This window comes from Lytechinus pictus, chromosome 1 (assembly GCF_037042905.1).
Source record: "Lytechinus pictus isolate F3 Inbred chromosome 1, Lp3.0, whole genome shotgun sequence".
In the NCBI taxonomy this organism is placed as follows: domain Eukaryota; kingdom Metazoa; phylum Echinodermata; class Echinoidea; order Temnopleuroida; family Toxopneustidae; genus Lytechinus; species Lytechinus pictus.
Window position 1 is genome coordinate 25,739,863 of NC_087245.1, and position 11,886 is coordinate 25,751,748.

Sequence of the window (11,886 nt, forward strand, 5' to 3'; positions counted from 1 at the left end):
TCGCACACCCTTTTTTTGGATCGCTCACTAACCGAAATCATTTCTTTATGTATTAATATTAAATATATCATCAACTTTTGTATTAAAGTGTAGGGAACGTACCCAATAAATAAAGATACTATGAAGGGAACTAATATGGAAGCGGTAACCACGCACTGCCATTAAGCTGGTGATTCGATGTAATTTATTGGTGAATCTCAAATTATTCGGTGAACTGGGATACTTAACTTAAATTCTCGGACAAATTTCTCAACAAAAAACGTAACTAAAAAAAAAACATTGTGGCAGCGGTGGGATTCGAACCCACGCCATCGAAATGACTGGTGCCTAAAACCAGCGCCTTAGACCGCTCGGCCACGCTACCTCGTCGAAAACGCATGATTAACCTACACTCTAAATTACAGGAATTTAAAATTAGTCCACATGGACTGTAGTTAGGGACCAATCGAATTCCGGATTTAATTGAATCCTTCAGATTCCTTTTTTAAATCTCGAAAGATTTAAATTTAATTTAAATTTAAATCATTTGAGATTTAAATTTAAGTCTTTAGGATTAAAACAAAATCCAGAAATCGATTGGTCCCTAACTACAATCCATCTAGACTTATTTTAAATCCCTGTAATTTAGAGTGAATGTTGTACTAGAAAACGTACTTTATTCCCCTAGAGTGAGGTGAATTGTTGAATTCATAATTGTAAAACTTTTTAGTGAATTCAATTACATATTTCACCTTGTCCCAAGTTATATATAAATATTGCTTTGATCCTTACTATACAATATAGTTTTTGTTTTAAATCATGTTATTTCTAAAACACATGTTTAGAGTCTAAGAAAACCCTGTACAGATTTGGCTCTGAAATCAGAACATAATAACAGTCTCATTCCACAACATGTGTTGAATACTCCCCTTCCAATTCTTGGGGATTTTTCCTTCTGGCCTAGGGGTGATAAAACTGGGGGGGGGGGGGCATAGAGAGCATTTGCACATCCACTTAGATCTGTTGCTCCCCTCCCCGATAAAAGGGAAACTGGAAAATAAATTATTTTTGTTTACAATCATCAAAAATGCTGGAACTCTGCTTTCAAAGCTTGCTTACCCTGCAGGGGCGGATCCAGCTTTCGCCAATAGGGGGGGGGGCGAACAAAAAAATTACCCACATTTTCCCCAATCAGCCGCTCAAAGTAGATTTTTACTTGTTTCTTTGAAGGGGTAGTCCTAACAGTCACTTGTTCGCTTTGTTCTCATAAAACATAAATAAATAATAATCTCATATATATAAGCCCTAATTGAATAGTACGAGCGCGAAGCGTGAGCTTAATATCTTAGGAAATTTCATGTATTTTGTCCTGAAAATCAAACATTCTGAGCAATGACTGTGATCGTGAACAAGATGTCTATGTAACTAAATAATCACTACGAGCGCGAATCGCGAGCAGAAATTTTTGATATACGATTGGCCTGATGGGAAAACAGACCTATAAGGACTGTTTGCAGTTAACCATGAAAACGATACATATTTCAACAATCAAATAATATGAGCGCGAAGCGCGAGCTGAAAATTTTTGACATTTTGACCTAAAAATTTGACATTCTAAGCACTTTTGTAATCATAAACAGGATAGTTATATAAATAAACATTTCATGCGAGCGCGAAGCGCGAGCGAAAAATGAGATTTAGACTTAAAAATTGGACACACTATTCATGTTTCGTAAATCACGAGAAGAATAACTAATAACATATCTTCCTACATTAATAATGCGAGCGCGAAGTGCGAGAAGAAATTTTTTGATATTCTGATATGAAACTGTATAATTCATGCACGTTTTGAATAAAGAAAAAAAAATGCGTATCTATTGTGTGCGCTGTTTTTTAGATTTAGACCTAGATTCTAGGAATTCGAAATACATTTATTAATTATGAAAATCAATAATGCGCAAGCGCGAGCTGAAAAAAAATGATGGCGATCCGAAGAGGGTCAATTTAAACACTATTTCAAGCATCGTATGAATATTGTTAAGAAGATGTGGATCGTACTCCAGGATCGTACTTCACAAATGATGCGAGCGCGAAGCGCGAGCCGATTTTTTTAAAATCATTTTTTAGACCCAGCACCCGGGGAAATTGCAAGGGCATATGTCATCATATGAAAATGACAATTTCCTATTTCTCTTCCTAATTAAAAAGTGCGAGATGAAATTTGTCGATATGGATATTCCATTCTAAAAAAGGGACAATTTCATAATTAGGAATTCATAAAACTGATAAATTTATTTATCAATCTAATATAAATGAGAGCTCGAAATCTGTTGATATTAAGGCCTGAAAACCGGACATTTTAAGCATTTTTTAAATATTGTTTTTCGGCCTACTTGTGCGCATATAATAATCCTCCTATACAGAGCTTATCGGCCGTTGATGGAGAGCAAGAGACCCATGTGCAGGAGGCAGGAGAATGTCTTGATGCGCGCGGAGTTGCGGTAGCGTGTTTTACCTTACATGTAAACCAGCAGAATGCGGTGCCAATGCGAATAGGTCTCTGGGGATCGGGCCGGCCGTTAAGAGGCCGTAAATTAAACATGGGTATAATACCTCCTTCATACTTTTCTTTCTGTTTTCAGCGTTTCTCTCAAGTTAAAAGGAAATTTTTTTGGTTTGCCAAAAAATAGGGGGGCGGGGCCGGCTCGCCCCCCCCCCTTGGATCCGCGCCTGCCCTGTCAATACAGAGAGATTAGAAATAAAAACAACGATGGGGGTAATGCACGCCCCCCTCCTAAACTTTAGAACGGCTTCCCCTCCCGGAACAAATATCCACAAATTTTTTTTTTGCCATGTTCGAGGTTTTGAAAGTGATGCTAAGTTCTACCATCAAAAATAGCAACTTTGCCGCAATAACGCTTGGCTCCATTGCAGACGTGCAGCTTGAAATGATTTGTTATAGGCATTGAGATGGTGTCACGAACCCCTATAACCTGATTTTATAACGTTTTATCTGTTCAGAATGCCACGTTTCTCTCGTGAAAACAAATAAAGAAAATATTGTTCCTTTTGTAGCTCTCTCACATACAAACAACTGAAAATTACTTACACGGATGACGTCACAAACCCCGCATTAAGGTTTGCACGAGCCTAATAACAACAGGAAGGCAAAATATATTCATTCGATCCAAGTCATCCAACCCGTGTCCAAGATTTTTAATTTGATATAGCTGATTGAAAAAAGTGTATGCGTATATATATGATTTGCGTTCGAACACTGCTTCTAGGAAGGGCAATCGCTGAACTTCCTTTGTCAAAGTGGGGAAGAAATATTAGCTTTTGGAACTATTTGACATGCCGGAGGAAATACACCTATTTTAACGTCACAGGTAATGAATAGGATCTCTTCACGATTTTTTTTTTTTTACAAATCGATTTATTTTCGGAATGAGTCGGCAGACATACCCTTCTCTGCCTTCTGTGGCCAGATATTTCCTATATCCACTGGTAAAGTAAACAATAGTCCCATTAATCTCATCCTTATTTTTATTATTTTTTTAAGTGTTTGAAAAAAAAGACACGTGTCTATGGGACAATGTTACGCTCATATGCATTGTTATAGTAGCTGAGCCATATAAATGGACCACTATCATTAATAAAATCTTGCAGAAAAAAAGGTATGTCAACCCCAACAAAATCTTATTTGAATGAACTAAAATATTTCAAACAGGCTAAATAAAAAAAATAATATCCAAAATGGATGTAAAAAAAATTAATTTTAGATTTCCTTAATTTTTTTCATGTAACAGTTATGTGAAATTCCTCGTTGGTATGGGAATGAGGGAATTGGCAACGTCACCCCCTAATGATTTCTCTTTTTTTATGAAACACACATTATATCAATTTTGTTCACACTGTAATGTGAAATAAAGTTTGATAACCCCCCCCCCAAAAAAAAAAAATAATAATAATAATAAAAACATGTTGAATTTAGGTATTGGTAAATTTATTTTGATTCAAAGAACAGTTGCAGTTTCGTCACTATCCAATCAGAAAAAAAAAGAAATATTTTATAATTTCTACAATAAAGAGCAAACTAGTATAATAGTGACATCATCGACTCTCTTTTTTGAATATTACTTTGTTGTGCATATGAATGTTTTATGTAAAATACGCGAAATTTTGAAATGGCACGGTTTTCTCATTTTACATCCGATCGTAATAATATTTCTAGAGTTAAGCTAGTTTGAAGTTCTTGTTTTGTAATTTGAATAAACTTTTCGTTTTGGTGGACTTGCCATTTCAAGTTTTGCAAATCGTAAAACTGCTTGAAATGTATGTATTTTAAGTTCTTACATTTATTATTAAAATGAAAAGGTCAGAATAAAAAAGCAGTCGGGATCCCAACCATAGCCGGAACACTCTTATTTTGTTTAGTTAGCGGTACGTTTTGTCATTTTATCCCCTTTCCGTTCATATATATTAACTTGTTGTTGGCGGAGAATTTGGCCTTTAATTAAAAATGAAAGCCCCCGGAAGCAAGGTGGAAGAATAAGCGAACGGTGTGATTTGAAAAAAAAAGGTTATTTAGATAATTATAAGCACACATCACGATGCTTTTATCCCTAATTACCATTTTGATCATCTCATTCATAAAAACGAATGGTATACATATCTAGACCAAATCTGGAACACGTGATAATTCATCAAAGGGGATGTGATTCATCAAATGACAGATAGAGAGGGAGAGAGAGAGAGAGAGAAGAGTGCCTTAAAACTTGTTTGTGTTCATTTAAGAGTATCTCTTGACTCTAACTGTGTACAGGATCGATTTCGTAAGGAGGTGATGGCTGAATTAACCCCAATATATGTAAACGGCATTTCCCTTGTTACCGCGCGCGTTGTCCCCGTAGTATGATCACAGTGCGTCGATGTTCTCAATTACGTTGTTATGACATTATTATATCAACAGGCTTCCTGTATTTGCATGTCTGTTCTTGAAGCAATAGAGATAGCCCCCGGATGTCCATCACTCATTCTCATTTCCACTGATGTGATGGGCACCCAACCAGTGATTAATATATATCATGTCAGCAAAGAAGAGATTTATGAATTAGCGGAAATTTAAACCCGACGATTGTTTGATGCTTCTGGTGACATCTTTCTTGTAAATTTACAAGGCTTATGGGCTAACATTATGGCCTTACTGGAACACATATCCCCATTATTTTGTAAATACGTAATGATACATGCGCCATCAACGTTAATTATCATGAGAGCTGCTTAGGGGTCGATCACTCACCCCCCCCCCCCAAAAAAAAAAAAGCGTGTCCCCATTCCATGTCACTACTAGATTGTATCAGGGACGTGAGAGGGAGATTGTATTAATGCATTTGCCCCAAAACGGTGTGAAGAATCTCAGTTGAAATGTGTTATATTGGATAAATTTTTCGATTTTACATCATAATTTGATTGATCGGGTGCTAGGTTCAAACATTTGCGTAAGTTTGTCTGTAGCCTTTTTATATCCAATAATATGTAAAGCCAGGGCTCAAACACAATTTTGAATAAACATAAAACATTACCGAGAGCAGGCGCTAGAGTTAAATTTAAATCATAGCGGTTAGAAAATGCTATATTTAAATTCTAATGGGTAAAATGCATTCAGTGACCAGTGCTTTTGTAATATTGTAATGTTCGATGGTGCTCGAGTATAGTTCACACAACTGCCTCTTTACCATAGTTAAAGGCAGATTTTAAAGCCTGTCCTTTTTTGTTAAAGGGATGAAATTCGAAATTAAACGTTTTTTTTTCAAAGAGCCCAATCCAAAATCAATAGCTTTTTTAAAATCTAATCCCTATATGTTCCCATAGTCCGGAGGTTATGTTTTAAGCATGTTCACGATTACAAAATGTCCCGTTTTCAGGCCAATAGATTCAACATTTCAACTTGCATGCTCTTGGTGATCGTTCAGTGAGATACGTATCTTGTTATTGAATGTCAATTAAACCGTACCACTTTAAAATCCTTTCCGACGGGGCTGTTGAAATCTAAGGTCGCCCATGTTACGAACGTACAGAACCTCTATTCCCAGCATGGCTGCCTCAACTTCCGATCTTCAAAACTGCACTCATGCCAAATTGTAATGTTCGTTCTACTATTTTTAATTGACCCTTATCAGGACTACCGATGACCTTTAACTCATCCATTTTCAAATAAATATATATATTCTCGTGTACTTCAACCTATGTGCATTTCGAATCAGCCCTGTCTCATATAAAGCACACTAGACCAGATAGTCAGTATCCATTTACGTAATTCTGTAATAACATACGTCCAAATCATGCAAGTTTGATTTCAAAGAAACGCATCAGAAGATTATTTATGTCGATCTATAACTTGTTATCTGAATTTACCCACCCTCATTTCTATTTGTCTTTCTCTTGTATGTTTTTGATGTACACATACTAGTCATACATTTTCTTTCAACTTTGCATTAGCCTACTCTCATGATGAACATGTCAATCGTCTTTTCTATTACGTGATTTGATGTATATAGGCTACGTGTCGTACGTCTTTTCTGTCAAAAGTTGTCTTTTGTTAGTCTTTATTTTAAAGGAGCTAATATTAACTGAAATAAAAATCAAAACAATGTCGGATGCGGTGGGCAGCTTCCTCGACCGCCAAACCAGGGAAAACACGGCCATTATGAAAATGTAAATATCCATTTTATATACTGATTTGGGTTTTCTTAGCGGTTTAGCTGGTAGCACCGCATTCCGCATTTGTGAAAAAATGTAAAATATATTAACTTTATTCAAGTTCCACCTGTAGTAATAATTATTCTCTTAATTGCGTTCTGTGTGGTTTTGGGCACTCAACTAAAATAATATTCCACACGTATTTTTTTTTCTTCAAATATTAGGTACAAAATCGTTATAAATTATGTTCATTCATAGGATAGAAAAGTATGCAACATCTTGGCTAATTGTTAGTAAACTTATTATTTATCCTGGTCAAATAACGTCCTTGAAAAAAACATTACTGTACTCTACTGCATAGTCAACATGTCTAATATGCGAAGAAAACACAACGCGACTTTGCCAAGAAAAGTAGGCTATCCTTAAAGAGGTGTGCTTATTTCACACTTCGTAATGAAACCCTTTTTTCTTCGTAAATTACACCTTGTTGAATACAAAACATTTATTTTTCTATGACTATAGATTAAACTGTATTATGTAACTATTGACTGTTGGTTACCACATGACGATAATGGCGTACCCTTATTTAATATTTCAATATATCCCCAGCCATTTTACCGCAAGACAAAGGCATATGGGGGGATACTATGCTGCAAAGAATCTCAGAAAAACACTCTAAGATAATTTTGCCCCCACACCCTCTTTGAGGTTTAATAAGTTGTAAAGAATTAATTTTGCATAATTTCAGCTAGGGTGTCCACTAAACGGTTGAAACTTCAGATCACATTGCATTTAATTAATATACAAATAGGGTTATTCCCAGACAGTTGTATGATGCATCAATTTATGTTTCACTGGCATTGAAGACACGCTTACTTTGGTTTGTTTGTTTTCGCACAGGTGTTTTTTTTTTCCTTTTCTTTCTACAGAGATAACAATCCTTTTATTACGAACCACTTTAAAAAAATAAATTGACGAATCAGATTACGCTTCATTTCAATTAGAGACAACAAGAGTACCCAAGAGATATTAACTTTAAAAGCGAGTTTTATACCTTGCCCCGAGGGGGTAAGATGACAAAGCTGCAAGCAACTTCCAACGGCCAATACGATCGGTGAACTGAAAATATCTAGCATATAATTCAATTTGCTGAAATGGTGCAGATAAAAATATGCATGGGTAAGGAGATCTCCTTATCGAATTTCAAAATGACGGAATCATGGATGCAATGCGATTCAGAACCAACAACCAGTTCTTTCTAATATGTTTAACGTGCCTGCATTGTTAAGCCCAATTTATGCCAAAGAGTATGCTTGCATATTCCATATTTTTATAAACGATATAGGCCTTTATTTACATATATATTTATTTTAATTGTTGTTTAACATTGTAATAGGAAGTGAGAGTACAGTGGAATTGGCCGCGGAAGTTAAATATTTGTCGAGCTAAGGTACTTGCTGTTTTTACCACCACTGCATATTTATGATTATAAGGTAAATGGTTTAAATTTTGTCACAGGGAGTTCAGTTCGGAAGTAAAATTGTCAGAAGTAGTAGTACAGACAGTTGCATCGTTTTCATATTGGCACAGGAAGCACATTTTCATCTATGGTACAGGAAGTGAAACTGTTGCCATATTTGGTACAGTGATAATAAAGTTATGTTGACACATTAGTATTATGTTGAAAACGAAGTGGGATTATGGTTGCATTGTGAGTCGAAATAAAACCGGATATACATCGGCCTATAGTTATTGCTATTGTTTAACTTTTCTGTTAATTCAGGATTTGTCTCCAACTTTCAGCAATGTAGCACACTAATATTAACAAATATATATAGAAAAACTATATATATAACAGTGCAGCAGAGTAATAGCAGGGAATATATTTCTGCCGGCAGAGCAGATACGAGTGCACTGTAAAAACGCTGTTTAAAATTTTAAGCACGTTGTTTAAAGGTATTGTTTAACTTTGTGAGCAGCCGATTAAAAAAATTATCAAACCAACATGAAACATGTGTACAAGTGAATGTATTAGAACTAATAATCCCTGAAAACAACCATTATTGAGAATGAAAAGCTAAAACTACAAGGCAAACCCCGATTTTGTAAATAGGCGTCTTATAGACGCCTAAATAGTACACATAAGTATATGGGATGACATTAAGATGGTGTTTTCGGTCACTTTATATTTCAATTTTTGAAGCACTATATAATTATTTTCGAACGCAATTTTTTTCTGGGCTTCATTTTTGTAACATATCACAGACACAGGTGACAAGTGTGACCTTCTAGCGCAGATTTTTTAAAAGTCAAACCAATGTTAACCAATCACTTTAAGCCCGTCACTCTAACAACTATTGTTTAGACTTTTAAAAAAATGTTAAAACTGTTGGAACAAGTTGTTAAAAAAGTTAAAACCATTACAAAAAAGTTGAAACAACTTGTTGCTAGAGTGACAGGCTTAGATAACGTGCTATTTTTTTTACTGTTTACGAACAGGGTTATAAATCACGTGCATGGCCAATGGGAGGATGGTGGCTCCACGCAGTATCCCGAATTCCGGGGTAATGGATCCCCCTACACAATATCTGATTATCCGATAATCTGGGCCCCCCCCCCCCCCCCCCCCCCCATCGCTCACAGAGCTCTTGGCCATTCTTCACCCCAGGCAAAAAAAGACACTCATGTTATGTATACTGGACACCAACGACCTTTGAAAACCAAACGACCAACCAATCACAAACTTAACAAACCCATTGATCCGACCATGAGTATAAATGCAAGCCCAACCGAGTCAAAGTTTTTAACAAGCCCAACCTTCAAATCAATTGAAGACGCTATATAGAGCCCCACCAACCAACCAATCAAAATTTAACAGCGCGACTATCCAACCAATGATTACACAAGCCCTGCCAACCAAACAATCGAACCTACAAACTAATCCAACCAGCAAAATAATAATAAATCGAAAATCACGTATATACTTAAGGTGCAACCATAATTATAGTTCGGACTATTCATGCCCATAGATCTACAGGCTATCCCGTCTTTCTTTCTTATTCCAAACGACGGTAAAATGAGTGATTGTATCAAAGCAATCCACAAAATTCTTATCAAAACACGTCACTCAAACCAAGGAAGAAGGAGTGGGTTATGTGTAAATAAACTTCCAACGGAAATTTGAAAGTAAACGACTCAATTTGCACAAAGCATGGAAAATAACTGCCGATATCGCTTTCATTCTTATGAAACCCGGTTCTGCCAATGACTTTCATTTTCCAAAGGTTCGAACATCATATGCTAAATCCACTCTTTTATTCACTGGCCCTAAACTGTGGAGTTCCTTACCAAAAGAAATTAAAACTCAGTATCACTCCATTCCTTTAAACGTAATTTCAAAAAGTTCCTGATTGATACAAATTTAACAAATAACAGTAGAGCTTAAAAATCAAACTTATCTTTTCTTTTTTTTGTATTGTTTATGTCATTACTCAAGTTATCATTCTAAATTCTTTTCCCATACGTAACGCTATTTGATTTTTTTTAATGAATGTGTTGATTTTTCTTAACTATTATTTTGAAAGTTATGAATGAGAGCCATATTCACATGCTATCGTTAAGAAATGTCTATTTCGATAGCACTTATCTGCTTATTTTATGTTGGGTGCCTGATTTTAAGACTTATTTTGTCTTCTTTGGCTCCCCCACAGTAATGTACATTTCTTTGTATTATTTTTGAACGACTCGGTTCACTTTCCTTTTCAATAATGTTTGTTTCCTATTTTGTACATATTTGTAATGTTTTTTTTTATATTACTGTGGAAATAAATGATTTGATTTGATAGTACGCTATCGGAAGTAACGGTATTGACTGCGCCCCCTGGCATACAATGCATGGTGGAGCGCGATTGGACCGACACAAAGGATAAATTTGACCTTCTTCTTAAGAGCGAGAACTTTGATTCGACGGCTAATATTTCTCATTATAATTATCTAAACAATATTTACGATATGTTGTGAATTGTAGGAATATACAGTATATCAAGAATATTAGGAGTGCACAGGTATCGATCGCTGGTGTCTCACTGCTTCTTGCTGTCCAGCTACCAGTTCAGATCATAAAACAAGAAAGCCCACGTACCAGTGCACTACAAGTGGAGTTTGAAAACTGCGTGTGAACAGGACTTGCGATCAACGAAACCAATACCATACAATCATGATGAATGGATTCTGTATGATCTTATGATCTTAATATCTATATGACATCATTTACAACCCGAATCATCACTTAAAATTGGCATTACCGAGTCCCATGTGGGCTAAATTGTAGATTTATTTATAGAAATCGTTTTGAATTTCGATGTTCAGATTTATCATTGTCTTACCATATTCCTCTTTTGATGGCATAATAATGTATATTAGAAAGCGGAATCCAGGCATTTTAAAATAAGCAAATAGAACAAGAATTCGTGACCTCTTTGTTGGTTTTAATATCGGCAGCATTATTCATTTTAATATTTTGTTTACAACGAATTCATTATAAGTCTACGATCTCATCCATTCCACAATCAAAAACATTATATAAGTTTATTGTTTTTTATAAGAATTTTTATCTCTGCGATATCTAAACTAATATTCGTACAGTAGTCGCCATCATAAAAAAATAAGAAGTCGAAAAAAGGAAGAAGGAGAAGAAGAAGTAGAAGAAGGGGGAGGAGAAGAAGGAGAAGAAGAAGAAGAAGGGAAGTGAAAGAAGATAAAAAAGAAGGGGAAGAAGAATAATAAAAAAGCAAAGAAGGGAGAGGGAATGATGATAAGAGGAAGGGGAAGAAGAAAATTAAGGAGAATGAGAAGGATACGGTGAAGGTCTATTGAACAAGTTTCGATATATCGGATATAACCATGGACCTACAAGATATACCACAATGATAAAATCACAACAACAAATACACTTTCTGCATTTTGGATGGGGAACCGTAAGTTACGAATTCCTCATTATTATAATTAATAATATTCTAACCCATAAAGTATGAATAGAGACCCTCATCAAGAGCAATCTCTTAAAATTGTGATGAGGAGTCATTCTCTTTTTATTCGTGGCCAAGTCAAGGCAGGGTGCAACATGGAACATTAAACGATCAGCCTAAAATCATGTATGGGTATCAGACCATGAAGAAAGACACTTCGTGTGTTCTTACAAAAGCA

The 11,886-nt window shown here is 35.5% G+C and overlaps 1 non-coding gene across 1 annotated transcript; it reads right to left on the reverse strand.

Annotated features, from left to right (window-relative positions):
- Positions 1-282: 282 nt before the first annotated feature.
- TRNAL-UAG (transfer RNA leucine (anticodon UAG)) lies at positions 283-364 on the reverse strand. Its single transcript has one exon. It is a non-coding gene; the product is annotated as a tRNA-Leu (tRNA).
- Between the last annotated feature and the right edge of the window lie 11,522 nt (positions 365-11,886).